Source organism: Tachyglossus aculeatus, chromosome 23 (genome assembly GCF_015852505.1).
Source record: "Tachyglossus aculeatus isolate mTacAcu1 chromosome 23, mTacAcu1.pri, whole genome shotgun sequence".
NCBI lineage: Eukaryota > Metazoa > Chordata > Mammalia > Monotremata > Tachyglossidae > Tachyglossus > Tachyglossus aculeatus.
The window spans coordinates 16,415,238-16,430,603 of NC_052088.1; the positions used below are offsets into that span (position 1 = coordinate 16,415,238).

At 41.1% G+C, this 15,366-nt stretch overlaps 1 protein-coding gene across 6 annotated transcripts in view; it reads left to right on the plus strand.

Annotated features, from left to right (window-relative positions):
* Positions 1 to 15,366, plus strand: part of ZFYVE16 (zinc finger FYVE-type containing 16) — a 66,526-nt gene that overhangs the window by 1,231 nt on the left and 49,929 nt on the right. The window lies entirely within an intron of this gene.

Genomic DNA, 15,366 nt, shown 5'->3' on the forward strand with positions numbered 1-15,366 from the left:
ACTTATAGTGTCGGAAAGGCTTCCTTCATTCATTCAATCGTATTCATTGAGCGCTCACTGTGGGCAGAGCACTGGCCAGCGGGGTCCAGTCATTCATTCATTCATATATATATATATATTTATATTGTCAGAAAGGGTAGCACAGTGCCCTGCCCACAGTAAGCGCTCAATAAATACCGTTGAATGAATGAATTCATTCATTCCATCGTATTTATTGAGCACAGAGGTGTAGCTACATTAACAGACTTATAGTGTCGGAAAGGCTTCCTTCATTCATTCAGTCGTATTCATTGAGCGCTTACTGTGGGCAGAGCACTGGCCAGCGGGGTCCAGTCATTCATTCATTCGTATATATATGTATTTATATTGTCAGAAAGGTTAGCACAGTGCCCTGCCCACAGTAAGCGCTCAATAAATACCGTTGAATGAACGAATTCATTCATTCCATCGTATTTATTGAGCACAGAGATGTAGCTACATTAACAGACTTATAGTGTCGGAAAGGCTTCCTTCATTCATTCAATCGTATTCATTGAGCGCTCACTGTGGGCAGAGCACTGGCCAGCGGGGTCCAGTCATTCATTCATTCATATATATATATATATATATATATATATATATATTGTCAGAAAGGTTCGTACAGTGCTCTGCCCACAGTAAGCGCTCAATAAATACGGTTGAATGAATGAATGAATTCATTCAATCGTATTTATTGAGCACAGAGATGTAGCTACATTAATAGATTTATATTGTCGGAAAGGCTTCCTTCATTCATTCAATCGTATTCATTGAGCGCTTACTGTGGGCAGAGCACTGGCCAGCGGGGTCCAGTCATTCATTCATTCGTGTATATATATATTTATATTGTCAGAAAGGTTAGTACAGTGCCCTGTCCACAGTAAGCGCTCAATAAATACCATTGAATTCATTCATTCATTCCATCGTATTTATTGAGCACAGAGATGTAGCTACATAAATAGATTTATATTGTTGGAAAGGCTTCCTTCATTCATTCAATCGTATTCATTGAGCGCTTACTGTGGGCAGAGCACTGGCCAGCGGGGTCCACTCATTCATTCATTCATATATATGTATATTTATATTGTCAGAAAGGTTAGTACAGTGCCCTGCCCACAGTAAGCGCTCAATAAATACCATTGAATGAATGAATGAATTCATTCAATCGTATTTATTGAGCACAGAGATGTAGCTACATTAACAGATTTATGTTGTCGGAAAGGCTTCCTTCATTCATTCAATCGTATTCATTCAGCGCTTACTGTGGGCAGAGCACTGGCCAGCGGGGTCCATTCATTCATTCATATATATATATATATATATATTTATATTGTCAGAAAGGTTAGTACAGTGCCCTGCCCACAGTAAGCGCTCAATAAATACCGTTGAATGAATGAATTCATTCATTCCATCGTATTTATTGAGCACAGAGATGTAGCTACATTAACAGACTTATAGTGTCGGAAAGGCTTCCTTCATTCATTCAATCGTATTCATTGAGCACTCACTGTGGGCAGAGCACTGGCCAGCGGGGTCCAGTCATTCATTCATTCATATATATATATATATATATATATATATATATATATATATATATTGTCAGAAAGGTTCGTACAGTGCTCTGCCCACAGTAAGCGATCAATAAATGCGGTTGAATGAATGAATGAATGAATTCAATCGTATTTATTGAGCACAGAGATGTAGGTACATTAACAGATTTATGTTGTCGGAAAGGCTTCCTTCCTTCATTCAATCGTATTCATTGAGCGCTTACTGTGGGCAGAGCACTGGCCAGCGGGGTCCAGTCATTCATTCATTCATATATATATATATATATATTTATATTGTCAGAAAGGTTAGCACAGTGCCCTGCCCACAGTAAGCGCTCAATAAATACGGTTGAATGAATGAATTCATTCATTCCATCGTATTAAGCGCTTAGTACGGTGCTCTGCACACAGTAAGCGCTCAATAAATACAATTGATGATGATTTATTGAGCACAGAGGTGTAGCCACATTAATGGATTTATATTGTCGGAAAGGCTTCCTTCATTCATTCAATCGTATTCATTGAGCGCTTACTGTGGGCAGAGCACTGGCCAGTGGGGTCCAGTCATTCATTCATATATATATATATATATATATATATATATATATTTATATTGTCAGAAAGGTTAGTACAGTGCCCTGCCCACAGTAAGCACTCAATAAATACCATTGAATGAATGAATTCATTCATTCCATCGTATTTATTGAGCACAGAGATGTAGCTACGTTAACAGATTTATGTTGTCGGAAAGGCTTCCTTCATTCATTCAATCGTATTCATTCAGCGCTTACTGTGGGCAGAGCACTGGCCAGCGGGGTCCAGTCATTCATTCATTCATATATATATATATATATATATATTTATATTGTCAGAAAGGTTAGTACAGTGCCCTGCCCACAGTAAGCGCTCAATAAATACGGTTGAATGAATGAATTCATTCATTCCATCGTATTAAGCGCTTAGTACGGTGCTGTGCACACAGTAAGCGCTCAATAAATACAATTGATGATGATTTATTGAGCACAGAGGTGTAGCCACATTAATGGATTTATATTGTCGGAAAGGCTTCCTTCATTCATTCAATCGTATTCATTGAGCGCTTACTGTGGGCAGAGCACTGGCCAGTGGGGTCCAGTCATTCATTCATATATATATATATATATATATATATATATATATATATTTATATTGTCAGAAAGGTTAGTACAGTGCCCTGCCCACAGTAAGCACTCAATAAATACCATTGAATGAATGAATTCATTCATTCCATCGTATTTATTGAGCACAGAGATGTAGCTACATTAACAGATTTATGTTGTCGGAAAGGCTTCCTTCATTCAATCGTATTCATTGAGCGCTTACTGTGGGCAGAGCACTGGCCAGCGGGGTCCAGTCATTCATTCATATTTATATATGTATTTATATTGTCAGAAAGGTTAATACAGTGCTCTGCCCACAGCAAGCACTGAATAAATACGGTTGAATGAATGAATTCATTCATTCCATCGTATTTATTGAGCACAGCGATGTAGCTACATTAATAGATTTATATTGTCAGAAATGTTTCCTTTATTCAATCGTATTCATTGAGCGCTTACTGGGTGCAGAGCACTGGCCAGCAGGGCCCAGGCATTCATTCATTCATTTATATTTTTATATATATATATATATATATATATATATATATATATATATATGTGTGTGTGTGTGTGTATATATATGTTTATATTGTCAGAAAGGTTAGAACAGTGCTCTGCCCACAGTAAGCACTCAATAAATACGGTTGAATGAATTCATTCATTCATTCAATCGTATTTATTGAGCACAGAGATGTAGCTACATTAATAGATATATATTGTCGGAAAGGTTTCCTTCATTCATTCAGTCGTATTTATTGAGCACTTCCTGTGTACAGAGCACTGGACTAAGCGCTTGGGAGAGTACAATGCAACGGGGCTGGTAGACATTCCCTGCCCACAAGAGGCTTACCCAAATGACCTAGAATTTTGTGCTTGACCAACTGTAGATGAATAATGTAGTTACATTAATAGATTTATATTGTCAGAAAGGTTTCCTTCATTCATTCAATCATATTTATTGGGCGCTTACTGTGTGCAGAGCACTGGACTAAGCGCTTGGGAGGTACAATGCAACGGGGCTCGTAGACACATTCCCCGCCCACAAGAGGCTTACCCAAATTGCCTAGAATTTTGTGCTTAACCAATTATAGGTGAATAGTGTAGCTGCATTAATATATTTATATTGTCAGAAAGGTTTCCTTCATGCATTCAATCATATTTATTGGGCGCTTACTGTGTGCAGAGCACTGGACTAAGCACTTGGGAAGGACAAGTCGGCGACATCTAGAGATGGTCCCTACCCAACAACGGGCTCACAGCCTAGAGGGGGGGAGACGACAGACAACAAAACATGTGGACAGGTGTCAAGTTGTCAGAATAAATAGAAATAGAGCTAGATGCACATCTTTAAGAAAATAAATAGCATAGTAAATATGTACAAGTAAAATAAATAGAGTAATAAATCCGGACAAATATATATATAGTGAGCCCCACGTGGGACAACCTGATTGCCTTGTATAGTAATAATAATGGTGGCATTTAAGTGTTTCAAGTGCTTAGTACAGTGCTGTGCACACAGTAAGCGCTCAATAAATACGATTGAATGAATATATACAGGTGCTGTGGGGAGCGGAAGGAGGTAGGGCGCGGGGGGCGGGCAGTGTGGCCCAGTGAGGCAGCGGGGATCCGGGACAAGAATCATAATAATAATAATAATAATGGTGGTATGTGTTAAGCACTTATGTGCTGAGCACTGTTCTAAGCGCTGGGGGAGATAGAAGGGAATCAGGTGCTTGGGAGTCAGAGGTCGTGGGTTCTAATCCCACCACTGCCGCTTCTCAGCTGTGTGGCCTTGGGCAAATCACTTCACTTCTTTGGGCCTCAGTTCCCTCACCTGTCAAATGGGCATGAAGACTGTCAGCCCCATGGGGGACAACCTGATCATCTTGTATCCCTCCCCCCCGCCCCCCACACAGCGCTTAGAACATTCATTCAATCGTTCAGTTGTATTTATTGAGCGCTTACTGTGTGCAGAGCACCGTACTAAGCGCTTGGGAAGTACAAATCGGCAGCAGAGACAATCCCTACCCAACGACGGGCTCACAATCTAGAAGGGGGAGGCAGACGACGAAACAAAACAAGTAGACAGGTGTCAATAGCATTCATTCATTGTTGTATTTATTGAGCGCTTACTGTGTGCAGAGCACTGGACTAAGCGCCTGGGAAGGACAAATCAGCAACAGAGACGGTCCCTACCCAACAAGGGGCGCTCAGTCTAGAAACAGTGCTTTGCACATAGTAAGCGCTTAACAAATACCATTGAATCCTAGTGGATAGAGCACTGGTCTGGGAGTCAGAGGCCATGGGTTCTAATCCCGGCCCTGCCACTTGTCTGCTGTGTGACCTTGGGCAAGTCACTTCACTTTTCTGGGCCTCAGTTAACTCATCTGTAAAATGGGAATCAAGGCAGTGAGCCCCGCTGTGGGCTAGGGACTGTGTCCAACACGATTAGCTTGTATCCACCCAAGTGCTTAGTACAGTGCCAGGCACGTAGTAAGTGCTTAACAAATACCTCAATCATTATTATTATTATTATTCCCTGGGCCTCAGTTACCTCATCTGTAAATGAGGATCGACAGTTTGAGCCCCACTATGGACCAGGGACTGTGTCTAACCTGTTCAGCTTGTATCCACCCAAGCGCTTAATACAGTGCCAGGCACATAGTAAGCGCTTAACAGTCCTTCTAGACTGTGAGCCCACTGTTGGGTAGGGACCATCTCTATATGTTGCCAATTTGTACTTCCCAAGTGCTTAGTACAGTGCTCTGCACACAGTAAGCGCTCAATAAATTTGATTAACAAATACCTCAATCATTATTATTGTTATTCTCTGGGCCTCAATTACCTCATCTGTAAAATGAGGATCGGCAGTTTGAGCCCCACTGGGGGCCAGGGACTGTGTCCAACACGATTAGCTTGTATCTACCCAAGCACTTAGTACAGTGCCGGGCACATAGTAAGTGCTTAACAAATACCTCAATCATTATTATTGTTATTCTCTGGGCCTCAGTTACCTCATCTGTAAAATGAGGATCGACCGTTTGAGCCCCACTGTGGGCCAGGGACTGTGTCCAACCCCATCAGCTTGTATCCACCCAAGCGCTTAATACAGTGCCAGGCACATCGTAAGCGCTTAACAAATACCTCAATCATTGTTATTATTATTCTCTGGGCCTCAGTTACCTCATCTGTAAAATGAGGATCGACACTTTGAGCCCCACTGTGGGCCAGGGACTGTGTCCAACCCGATCAGCATGCATCCACCCAAGCGCTTAATACAGTGCCGGGCACATAGTATGTGCTTAACGAATACCATTATTGTCATTAATAAGGGGGACAGGGTCCCTTTGCCTCTTCATCTGTTCCTTCTTCTCCCTTCCCCCTCCCAAGCATTGACACTTTCTTTGGTCTTGAACAATTACCGCTTTACCCCCGAGTGTTTGTCTTGATACCCAATCAGTCAATCAGTCGTATTTATTGAGCGCTTACTGTGTGCAGAGCACTGTACTAAGTGCTTGGGAAGTACAAGCTGGCAACATATAGAGACAGTCCCTACCCAACAGTGGGCTCACAGTCTAGAAGGGGGAGACAGAGAACAAAACCAAACATACTAACAAAATAAAATAAATAGACTAGATAGGTACAAGTAAAATAAATAGAGTAATACCCGCCACCTTTTCCCAATTTCCCGATCAGAAAGTTCTTGCAAAGCCGCAACCTTCGCATGGCTGTGGTACACAGGACGCACGGGTGGTCTTAAACCCGGGACTAAAGGAAGGAAGAACCAGACGGGGCCGCAGTCAGCGATTTTATGGTGTCTCCAGTGCTTCTGAGCAGTTCATCTTTGAACCGAAGTAACGATTCCTCTTTTCTCTGCCCCCAACCCCCTACTTCCACAACCTCAAGCTGTTCCCCAGAGAACAGTTTTGCTCGCCTTTTGGGAAGCAGGGTAAATCCGCTTTTGCTTAGGTTCACTCTCCCAGCAGCTTTGACATTTGTGTGTGCGCTTTAAATGCGGGTTTGACGTTATTGCCGATATATCCGCATGCTGTTGTCGCTGATTAATATGCCCAAGGAGGGCTGCCTCCTGCTTTGATTGCAGTCAGCTTAACCCGAAAAAGTGTACATGCCGTAAACACCAGGATTTATTGAGCGTCTGCTCTGCAGTTCCTTGTACCTAGGTGCTTGCGAGCACTCCGTAAATAAAAAACCCTGTCTTTAATCTCAAAGTTTACAACCAAATTGGGGAATCAATCAATCAATCGTATTTATTGAGCGCTTGCTGTGTGCATACCACGCAGACAGGAAGACACAGATTGCAAACGTAAGGGAGATGAGGAAAGACAGATGCAAGCATTAACAACAGACTATGAATAAAGTGGACTGAACCGAGTTACAGTAGGTTAATATCGGGAAGCTTATTTTAGTTTCAGAAGTTCGTACCCGTAGTTTAGGGGTACATCTCTTCTTAGGTAGATGTGGCGAGTCCCTTTTCTGTGACCGAGTCGTGGGAGAAGACCCCAGATAAAATGATAGGAAAAACATCTTTTTTGCATTCGGTTCTGAGCTGGGTGCTTGACAGAGTCTGAGTAGATTAGTTTTAAAGATAATCACTGAAATGAAAAGCACAGTTTTTCCCTTCCCATTCCATCATTTCATGTAGTTTTGGACCCAAACATTATTTCCGTGAAATCTAATTAAATTCTCAAAGCTCTGGCTCTGACTTCACCACTCAGTTGTTGTGACTGGGAGATGGTCAGCAAACCTTTATGGTCAAGCAACCTTTATGAGAAGCAGCGTGGCTTAGTGGAAAGAGCTCAGGCCAGGGCATCAGAGGACCTGGGTTCTCATCCTGGCTCGTGACTTTTGGTAAGTCACTTAACTTCTCTGTGTCTCAGTTCCCTCTTCTGCAAAATGGGGATTCGATACCGTCCTCCTATTTAGACCGTGAACCCCCCTGTGGGGATCTGCGTGGCACAGAATAAGTGCTTTTCAAATACCAAAACTAGTATTATTCTTATTCAGTTTCCTCTTAAAAATTAGCAATCCGCCTGGCAGTACTGTTAGGAAATCTAATAAACGATTGTAAAATCTTGTCTCGTCTTATGCTGTCGAGTCGTCTCCGATCCATAGCGACTCCATGGACACCTCTCTCCCAGAACGCTCCATCTGCAGTCGTTCTGGTAGTGTAAAATACTTCGCATAAAAAAATTTTGAATAACAATAATTCATTTGGATTCAGGTTATTTTATCTCTCAAAGCAGTTTCTCATGTTCCACCCTGTTTCTTGAAAGCAGCGCTTTCCTAAGGAGGGGTTGGAGAAGTGTTTTTATTGAATTTTTCATGAAAATTGGTCATGTAATCAGTTTCCATTTTAATTTGTAGTATGCAGTATTTTAAAACCATAAATTTCTCTGACAAAATATTACTAAAACTTATTTTTGCATATCATATATGTCCATCTCTTTACAGTTCATCCTCTAGTGGTGTTGTGTCATCCCCAGATGGGGGAACTGAGGCATACAGCTGTTGAACAGTTTGTTTAGAGATGAACAGGGCGTGAACCAAGGTTGTAGCTATAGATGAGAGCTTTTGGGTTAAACTGTCTTTGTAACGTCTGATGACTCTTTACCAAAAATGCTCAATCGATAGGTCCATAAGTTTTAAAAAGGTAACTCTTGGTTACTGGTGGTAATGGTTGATGGATAAGCTACAAATGAATTAAAGCTTCCACAGAAAAACCATTCTCAGTGGTCCTATTCCTTAGTGAGCATTGTAGGAAAAAAAAAAAGAAAGTCCGTAACCAGAGCTGCTTACCAAAGCAAGCTCAGTTTACAATTGTGATATTTTTCTCCCCCTTGGACTCAGCCCACCAGAGGTCCAAGTAATGAAATGGCAAAAAGGAAGGCGGAAAAAAAGACCGGTTCTGGCTTTGGATAGAGCTGACGTGATACGGACTAGTAGAAAATATTCTTTCTCCGTTCTTATGCCTGAGGAGAGAAGTAGCCTAAAGTAGCAATGTGTAGTAGTTCCTAAAAAGTAGCATGAAAATCAATTCTCTTTGCACTATAGAGTAGCTAGCAGCGCAATCTATGTAATGCCAATCTAATATTTCTAAGCATCTGCTTTATGCCGAGCACTGTACTAAGTAAACGTTTGGTCGAGTACAACTTGATTAATTTGGTCATTTGTATTCCTGCGGGCAGCTTTTGGGTGGTGGATAGCAGAGACACATATGATTATTGACTAATGGCAAGGTGTGTGAATTTGTGGCAGCAAACAGACAATTGCATTTATTGGACAAATGACCAATGTTATTGGCCATTCATGATGCAGCTGTCCTGTAGGTTGCCAAAAAGTGAAATTGAAAATTATCAGCTCTTATTAATAATCATCTATGTACTTGACAATTCCTAAAGGATTTCACAAACTTGAAATGAGGGGAAAAAATTCAACCAGTCAGTAGTGTTTATTGAGCGCTTACAGTATCAAGCTCGTGGGAGTGGTAGTAATAGTGTTACGTGCTTACAACGTGCACAGCCCTGAACATCAGTGGGAGAGTACGACTGGTAGTTGACATGAGCCCCTGACCACCGGGAGCTTACAATCTGCCTGGGAGACAAAAAAGTAAAATAAATGACAAGAAGTGGTCAATGGAGTATAAATATGTATTTACGTGTGTACTTAGTGGGGCTGGGTGTGAGAACCCATGTGCTCGTGTGATGTGATCAGAGGACCTGAATCCTTATCCCGGCTCCACCGCTTGTCTGCTCTTTGACCTTGGAAAAGCCTCAGTGACCTCATCTGTAAAATGGGGATTAAGACTTTGAGCCCCATGTGGGACCTGTATATATGTTTGTACATATTTATTACTCTATTTTACTTGTACATTTTTATTGTATTTATTTTATTTTGTTAATATGTTTTGTTTTGTTGCCTGTCTCCCCTTTCTAGACTGTGAGCCCGCTGTTGGGTAGGGACCGTCTCTATATGTTGTCAGCTTGTACTTTCCAAGCGCTTAGTACAGTGCTCTGCACACAGTAAGCGTTCGATAAATACGATTGGATGAATGAATGTGGCAGTATGGTAGAGAGGTGGATCAGGAAAGGCTCCCCGGAGGAGGTGTCATTTCAGAAGGGCCTTGAAGATAGGGAGAGCGGGGGTCTGTCAGATGGGAAGGAGAAAGGAGTTCCAGAGAGAAGGGAGGGTGTAAGCAGGAGGTTAGTGGGGAGAATAAAAAACACTTAGAGTGTGTTACATTTAGAGGAGTGAAGTGTACCCCCTGGGGTGTAGTTGGAGAGGAGCCCTGTCTTAATGCTGTCATGTCGTCTCCGACCCATTACGACTCCACGGACACATCTCTCCCTGAACGCCCCACCTCCACCTGCAGTCGTTCTGCTAGTGGATCCGTAGAGTTTTCCTGGTAAAAATCTGGAAGTGGTTTACCATTGCCTTCTTCCACGCAGTCAACTTGAGTCTCCACCCTCGCCTCTCTCCCATTCCACTCCTGCCCAGCACAGGTGAGTTTTGACTTGTTAAAGTTGCCTTTCCACTCGCTAGCCACTGCCCAAGCTAGGAATGGAACGGGCAGGCCTCTGCTTCACCCTCCCTCCCGTAAGGATGAGTGGGATAAGTAAAAAGGATATTTCCCTTGTGTGCTTTGGACAGCCATCGTTTTTTTCTTCTCATTAGGCCAAATTTTGAAAAAGAACCAATATAATTTTTTAGTCGTAGTCTGGAAGTAATACATTTTTCCTCAGGGAGTTCCCACCACAGCGTTGTTAGAAATTCCTTTCTAACTTGCCAGCAGTATTTTTAGAGAAGATAATGTCCAAACTGTGTCTTTCGTAAACAGATTCTGTACTAACAAAACGGAATGTCTAGAGCATTACCTCAGTCTTTGGGTCAGCTGGTAAGGCCCGTGGTAGCAGAGAGCTTAATATCCAGGTTGGGGATGGGAAATCCTGTATTCCACTATGCTAAATATTGGTATGTTAAGATTAGTACTGATTAAGGTTAGTTAAGATTAGATATTGCTGTGTTAAAGATTAGTATTGAACTTAGAAAATCATTTCTCTTTCAGGGAGTAGTGTTTGTGATATGTGCTGTTAATCAGTGTGGGGCCCAAGAAGATAAGCTTGATAGGGATAATTAGGTCCAGTCCTACAGCACTTAAGTAAATATCCTTATATTCAAGTATTTCCTCATTCCGTGACATATTTTAATGTCTCCCCCATAGACTGTAAACTCCTTGTGGTCATGGATCATGTCTACCAACTCTCTTTTATTGTACTGTCCCAAGCGCTTAGTACAGTGCTCTGCACAGAGCACTTAAATGCAGTTGATTGACTTCTACTGCCTTCATAATAATAAAAAACAGTTGGGGGAAGTCCCCTGTGACCATTCATGGACTTCAGGTGAGGAATGTAAAAACGGAAGAATTACATTCTGACACTGTGGTTGGGGAGTTAAGGTTTTGTGCCTCACAGGTGGTAATACAAAGATGATAGATATTATACGTCAGTTTGATCTTAATGGCTGGCCTATATTCCCTTTTTATATCACTTCTAGGTAGTTTTCCAGGACCTAGGAAACCAGCAGGTTTTTAAGCACCTTTAAGACTCACAGTAATGTACAGTTAGTCTCTTAATAATAATAATTTTATTGTCTGTCTCCTCCTCTAGACTGTGAGCTTCTTGTGGGCAGGGAACTTCTGTACCAACGCTGTTGTGTTCTACTCTCCCAAATGCTTGGCACTGTGCTCTGCACACAGTACACACTTAGTAAATGCCACTAATTGATTAGTGTTTAATAATATTGAACTACTGAATAAAAATGGGAAGGGAGGGGCATTTACCCCAGCTTTAGTATTCACGGCACTGAAAGGGATATTAAAAGTATTGCCTTCGGTTTTGCGCCTTTTTAAAAAAGAAACCAGCTAGGTAAGTAGGTAGCTTAAATACTACTAGTTTGTATCTTAAAATCTTTATCAATGCTATATATTGAGTGCTTACTATGTGCAGAGCACTTGGAAGAGTATGATACAGTAGAATTGGCAGACACGTTCCCTGCCCACAGTGAGCATAAGGAGACAGCCTCTGGGTAGATTTTGAAAGTATGTAGTGAGAAATGAAGTGGCAATGTTTTTTCTACCGATTTTTCTCATAAATTCTTTAACTTTTTTTGGTAATTTATGCAAGCTACTTGCAGGCATTGATTACTTAGCGGGAGCTAAAAAGTGTCCTTGATTTTGTAACGTGACATTCCATAAACTTGATTTGTTAGCAGTCTAAAGATTAGTGGTTGATGGTTGTTATGCTAGGGTTGTTTCTGTTTGGACCAAGTGTTTGCATAGAATTGGAGTGAACTCTCCCTGTGTGGTTCTTTTAACTGTTTGCCCTCTTTTTCTGCCTAGGCTCTGTTAGTTTTGCTCAACACCCAGAAATTACAGTTGTTAGATTTTCTTAACATGCTTGTTTCTGCAATATAAACAGATATTTTTCTGTGTGTTACATTCCAGATCTTCCAGTTGTTCAGTTCAGTCTTCTAAGGGCACATCATTTTCACTTGTGCATTGAAATACATAGTGTATATATTCAAGATTGTGAATGTTGTGCAATAGTAATGTAAAGGCTATTACAAAACCGCTTAAGACCAGGGAATTTAATATCTACCGTAGACTTTACCTTGAGGATAATGCCTTTAGTAAAGGAGATTCATGCAATTTAATTGTACTTGTAAGCCATAAATTCTGCCCAAATATTGTTTTATGTACATATTAGTACATAGATTTTTGTCTCTAAAAATATTTCTGAATTTCACCTAGCAAACGTATATCTTGGTTTTTAATTATTGATTGTCTCTAATCTTTTGACTTTAGTCATCTCAGTGGTGTTTCCTGATCATGTCATTGTGGAAGATATAATTGCCTATATCGCTGTGAACGATGTTGGTGTGTGTTCTCCGTATGGTTAAAACTTCGAAGCTTTTGTTCCTCCGTGCTGCAACATTTAGCCTGTGTGCTGGATTACAGCTGTGTGCAAGACTTGGCACCGATTCACCAATTGCAGTTTTCCTTCGTGGACTGCACGTCCACTCATTCATTCATTCATTCAATCGTATTTATTGAGTGTTTACTGTGTGCAGAGCACTGTACTAAGCACTCGACTCCTTGCGCTGTCCTCAACGCTAGTTGGTCTGTCGGTGTGACCCTCAGGGACCAAACCCTTCACAGCTCATCTAGAAAGTCTGAATAGTAACGTCTGTGCCTTGCTTTTTTCTCAGCTAGTCCAGAAATTATATGAAGTCCCAATCAGTAGTACTTATTGAGCTCTTATTATGTGCAAATTTATTAGATGGCATCAAGCCTTAAAACTAAATGCCTGCAAAGTAGGGGTGCTGTGTTGATGTCTGACTTAGGCTGCTAGTTTTGCAGAAATACTTTTTTTTGGTAGTAGTAATAGTATTAAGTACTCACTTTGTGCAGAGCTCTATACTGAGTGCCGGGAGAAAATGCACAGGGGGGAATTAGTCATGTTCCTTGTCTCCTGGGGAAGTTAAATTTCAAATTGACTAAATCAGTATAGTTTGATATTCACTGGGCACAAAATTGAATGCAGTAATGACTTTCATCTCTGTTTCCAGTGGTAAAATTGTTTTTCTGGGATTATCCAGGTGGAACTTGTCTTGATCTTGCCATTACCAGCACAGGCTCTGAATTTTCTGTTCGTGCATGACTGATTCAAATAGATTGAATAAAACTGGACCAGTCAGTGCTATTTGAATACTTACTATATGCAGAACACTGTACTAAGCACTTGGGAGAGTACAATACAGCAAAAGTAGCAGACATGGTCACTGTCCATAATGAGACAGACAATATGAATACATTTATAATATCTAATTTAAAGATATGTACTTAAGTGCCACGGGGCAGATATTCAGTACACAAAAGTCACAGATCCAAGTGCGTAGATGATGCAGAAGGGAGAGCGAGTCAGGGAGAAGAGGCCTAATCAGGGAAGGCCTCTTGGAGGAGATGTGACCGAATCAGTGATGCTGTCTGCTGCTGATGATTAGGAAGTGGATGGGATCAGAAAAACACAATCAGCAGTATCAACCTTGCAATCCTGTGATCTTAGTTTCTTCAAGATGCTAAGTCTGCTGAGTAATTGTCATAGTTTTGGCCTGTTGAAGGTAGGAGGTACTTGATTCATACTACTGTAAAGTGTCGAGATGATGTTCCTTAATTTTTCCTTTGCTCAGTGGTACAAAAACCAGGCCTGTAAGATCATTTCCGTGACTGGAACTATATTATGATTTTCTGAGCACAGACACTATTAATATTATATGAAAAGTCCAGCCACAATTTTTTTTTTTTTAGCAATGGAGAGTCGTAAAATCCTTTACTAAATGTCAGCCTTGTCACCCGAGAAACAGGTTCTGTTTCCTGACAGTACTCAAAACAGGCAGACCCTTCAGATCTGAGATAGGGCCTGGTTGGTGATTCTGGTATATGTATTCAGGTTACTTGACGACAGTAGACTTTTTAAGCACAGAAGACTTTGATTCTTTTTTTTTCCCTCAAGGTTCTCTTTTTATACCAAGAAAAATTCTGCAGAATTTTCCCTCCAAGTACTTATATAGTATTTAAGTGCTTATTATCTGCCAGGCCCATTATTAAGCACTGAGGTAGATGCAAGACCAGTCAGGTTGGACACAGTTCCAGTTTGACATGGGGCTCACAGTCTTAATCCCCATTTTACAGATGAGGTGACTGAGGCATAGAGAAGTTGTGTCTTGCCCAAGGTCAACCAACAGACAGGTAGAAGAGATGGGATTAGAACCCACATCTCTCTGACTCCCAGCCCTGTGATTTATCCACTAAGCTATGCTGCCTTCCTTAATTACCCTTATTATTTCATTTACCCTTTGAAATCTGTTCGGAAACAATTGCCTCATACTCCATCTAAACTTTTGAACCCCTAGTGGGACAGAGATTGTTTGATATGATTATCTCCTTTACCCAAGTGCTCAGCATGTTGGGTGGCACATAGTAAACAAAATCATGTACATGCCAATTATATCCTTTATAGTCATTTTTATGATATTCTATTGTTCATTCAATCGTATTTATTGAGCGCTTACTGTGTGCAGAGCACTGTACTAAGCGCTTGGGAAGTACAAGTTGCGTTGACATCTGATCCCTATTTCTACCTCTGTGTTACTGTATTCATATTGCTATATGTAATTCGTCAATCCTCTTGGATATAGGAAGTTGTGTTTTACCTTAAAAGTATGTAAGATTGTGTGTGGCGATCAATCAGTGGTATTTATTGAGTGCTAATTGTGTGTAGAGCACTGTACTAGGTGCTTGGGAGAGTATTATACAAGCCACACTTGGATGTCCTCCTGGCACCTCAAACTGAACTCCTCAGCTTCCCACCCAAACCTACTCCTCCCCCAACTTTCCCATCTCTCTTGACAATACCACCATCCTCCTTTGTCTTAGAAGGTCCCAACTTTGGTCATGGATAATGACATCTCTCCTTTACCCACATATAATAATAATAATAATAATGGCATTTATTAAGTGCTTACTATGTGCAAACCACTGTTCTAAATGCTGGGGAGGTTGCAATAAGAATAATAATAATAAT